Genomic DNA, 3,738 nt, shown 5'->3' with positions numbered 1-3,738 from the left:
TTGTGGGTTTGTGAATAATGAAAGTCTTGTAGAGAAAGGCTGATTTATCATTGAACTGCATTTGCTGGTTTTGTGATGTATAGTACTTGTGTGTGTGTGTGTGTGTGTGTGTGTGTGTGTGTGTGTGTGTGTGTGTGTGTGTGTGTCAGTGTTAACCCTTCTGCCCACCATGGTTTGCCTCCACAGAATACTAGTGCAGCATCAAAAGAAGCTGGAATTAAATGGAAAGTGAATTAAACTTCTTTATTGACAAATATTTAAATTTATAACCATGTCAGTATGTGGGGTGTACAGTAAACTAGTGCTACAGTCCTACAGCACAGGGGAAAAAGTACCACTCCATAATGACAAGATAATTAAAAGTCTATGAGAAAGTACTAATACTACACACACACTCTGGACTATACTTCTACACAGTATAATCTACTTTCTTTTATGTACTGAACTGAACACTAAACTGGCCTGTACTCAAACAGGCCAGAATCTCACATGGGTGTACTCATTTTCTTGATACCCTGTTTTCTGCATCTTGTCCTCAGAGACCTGTAATGCAACATAACAGAACTCTTTAGTGTCGGGATCCTTTTCACACAAACAAGGGATATTGTGTGGCAGCCCTGTAGATAACAAATCAAAATAGTGCATCTCAACTTGGTGAATTGTGGGTCAATGAAAACTGATCTAGGTACAGTGAAACATTTAGCTTACACTTTCTATCCAAAGCAACTTACTATTATGACTGAATACAACTTGAGCAATTGAGGGTTAAGGGCCTTGTTCAGGGGCCCAACAGTGGTAACTTGGTAGTTGTGGGGTTTGATCTGGAAACCTTCTGAATACTAGTCAAGTACCTTAAGTAGTGAGCTACCACTGCCCTGCCACAAGCATATAGTAACATAGCTGGTAATTACTACAGCTATAAACTATATCTGCACCACAGATATGAAACAGAGGAAGTTGAGCTGAGCAGACCCAGAAACATTTTTAGTAAAAGATGTCATAGATTTAAATGTATAAATGACAATAAATTGCTTTTTTAAGACTCACAAATCTCAACGTTTATAATTAGTTTATAATTAGACTAATATTAAAACAACTTGTCTTCTACTGTGTACATCACCTGCTATGTCTGAAACAACGCAATAAAAAACATGCACATTATGCGAGATACAGCAGAATCTGTCAGAATAAACCCCTAACACTCACAACTACTGTTGTCATGTATGCTAGGCAAGTTGCTAAGCATGACAAATATTTCAATATTTCAATAAACAGTTTTTATGTCAACTGATGCATTCCACATCCAAGATGAAGACCGTAAATCTGGAGAATGAAGTGTTACTAATAAAGGCAAGAAAGCACAACTGCATTAGTTGTACCTGACTGTTGGTTTTCTCCATCACACTTCCTTCTTGAGGTCTCGCTGTGGTTGGGGAAAATACAGTATTAATTGTAATTGGGTCAGGGAATATTACCTCTATGCCAAAATGATTGTTGATTTTTGAATCAATATTTTTAATTTTCAATGTCATGAATTATAAGAGGTCCAACCTCCTGCCCTTTATCAACACTTACCATTGCCACTTTCTGAGTTTTTCATCTTAAAATTGATTATGGCTTGAGCAATGATAACAGCCACACACACTCCCAGCACTGTTCCAAGACAGATCACTACAGGACCCACGGGCTTTACTGCAGAACAATGTTTATAAAATAAATGAATATACAAATTAAAGTGAAAAGTGTGTGGTATGCGACCAAGAGATCAGATGCTAATCAGACAGAATTAACCAGCACTGCTCCAAGGAAGATCAATAGATAATTTAAACATTTTAAAAGGTTCAGCCTGAGCACCCTGTTATGCCACCATTATGTCAAATATTAACTACACAGCTCTGCTATGAATTAAAATGAAGATATATAAATGTAGAAAAAAGTATAATTGAACAAAGATTAAGTTTGGTCCACCAACACAAACTCTAATGCTGAAATTTGATGCAACGATGTGTATAAACCCTGACATCCTGTGAATTCTAAAAATATTGTAGGCTCTTAGTTTATCTTGGTGTCTTTCATATGGTCAAGCTAGATTTTTAAGAGAACGGCATTTGCTTTATAGAACACTTGTGGCTGTTATATAGAACCTTGAAGAGCAAGTTTCTATGATGATCACTTTATTTAAAGCAAAGAGACACAAAGATACTTGCTTGATTGTGATGTTTTTTGGCTTCCTGATCCTTTTCCACTATTGGTAGTCTCTATTGGGTTTAACTCTGCGTGTGCTGTTCAATAAAATACACACAGTGCCTGCTTTTAGTTCATCTTGGTTTCCCTCACATGTTTAAGCAAGTGTACTACTAAAGAATTAGCAGGTTCTATTAAAAACATGGGTATCTTATAGCACTTTGCAATCCACAGACTGTAAAAATCATTGTATTTATTCATAAGACATGTAATTCTCTACTTCATAAAATAACAGTAGCATTATATTTTAAGATGTTTAAAATAAGTAACTTATTTACCTGTCACATTGACGAATGTAGCAGAGTAAAAGTTAAAGAATTGTCCATCTGTCCCGCCACAGAAATATGTTCCCTTATAATCTTCAGTAAGATTTAGAATAGTCAGAGAGTTCGTGGTGTTATTCCAAGTAATTTTGAATCTGGAGTTGTTGAATGGAGATACAATTGTAGCCAGTTTATTTTTTTGCAAATATCCTACTTGCTGAGGCTTCTGGTTCAGTCTTTGCTTGTACCATATGCAAGGTATGTTAGTAGAATCTGTTGTAAATGTGCAGGTAAGAGTGATATTTTCTCCAGGTTGCTTCCGGACTTCTTGATTAGCATGGTTTGTAGTTTGAACAGGACCTATAAAATGAAACAGAATCAGACCAATAAGGAAAAATTTGGAAAAAAAACATGTAAACCAATAAATATTGAATATTAATCCAAAAACAAAGTACAGTAACAAGTACTTTTGAACACTAGTAAAGATTTGGAACCATACATGTCTTGTAGCTGAAAAATATAAGTACCCAGACTGGTACCATCATTGCACCATAACGCTCAAACCTCAGAGGAGACGCTTTGAAAAAAAGCAACTGACAAACTAACTAAACTTCATGAACTTTCAGGTCTCATGAATGAAAATCTCATTGGCTAGCAAAAGTCACATGATCTTGTTGTCTCACAACATTGTTTGGCCACTATCAGCATCTGATCTCTTGTAAAACTCCTTTACGTCCAACATCCATGTATGTTATTTTATCTACTTATTTGACTTTGAATTTCAAACATGTTACAGACAGGCAACTGTAATGTTAGGAGTCTTGCGCAAGGACACTTGTTGATACAGCATAGAGCACTTGCCCCAATGTTGTTACCTACTACACTATACCACAAAAGACAGAGTAAAACATGATATAAAAATCTTGCTTTCAATCTTGTTTGCAAAATTGTTCAAAAAGGTTTATTATTATTCAGTTATCTTTTTACTACATCTTAGATGGTTGGTGTTAGAGTGAGCTTTTTTTTATAGACAATAGTAGAGTCACTCAAAAAATGCACGCCTGCTCCTGTGCTACTGCCCAATCTATCCATGCCTGATGAAGCGTGATTGGCTAATGCTGTAACACAGTGACATTCACTATTTTATGGAACATTATTGAAAAGTGTATGACAACAGTCAGAGTAGTTTAAAAGGTTTTTATTTTGTATGTTGCCTCATATTTAATTTTAG

General features: G+C 35.7%; 2 long non-coding RNA genes across 2 annotated transcripts; both read right to left on the bottom strand.

Moving 5' to 3' along the window:
• Positions 1 to 302: 302 nt before the first annotated feature.
• On the bottom strand, positions 303 to 1,695 carry LOC145651670 (uncharacterized). The gene is made up of 3 exons (XR_014117477.1): positions 1,576 to 1,695; positions 1,380 to 1,423; positions 303 to 543 (listed from the first exon to the last, which is right to left on the bottom strand). It is a non-coding gene; the product is annotated as an uncharacterized LOC145651670 (long non-coding RNA).
• A 136-nt stretch (positions 1,696 to 1,831) lies between these two features.
• Positions 1,832 to 3,085, bottom strand: LOC145651640 (uncharacterized). Its single transcript, XR_014117410.1, has 3 exons — positions 3,007 to 3,085; positions 2,523 to 2,867; positions 1,832 to 2,282 (listed from the first exon to the last, which is right to left on the bottom strand). It is a non-coding gene; the product is annotated as an uncharacterized LOC145651640 (long non-coding RNA).
• Between the last annotated feature and the right edge of the window lie 653 nt (positions 3,086 to 3,738).

The sequence above is a fragment of the Electrophorus electricus genome, chromosome 16 (genome assembly GCF_041902795.1).
Source record: "Electrophorus electricus isolate QZ-2024a chromosome 16, ASM4190279v1, whole genome shotgun sequence".
Taxonomy (NCBI): domain Eukaryota; kingdom Metazoa; phylum Chordata; class Actinopteri; order Gymnotiformes; family Gymnotidae; genus Electrophorus; species Electrophorus electricus.
Note: the sequence above shows the minus strand (reverse complement) of the source record. Positions and strands in the feature narration are given on the sequence as shown.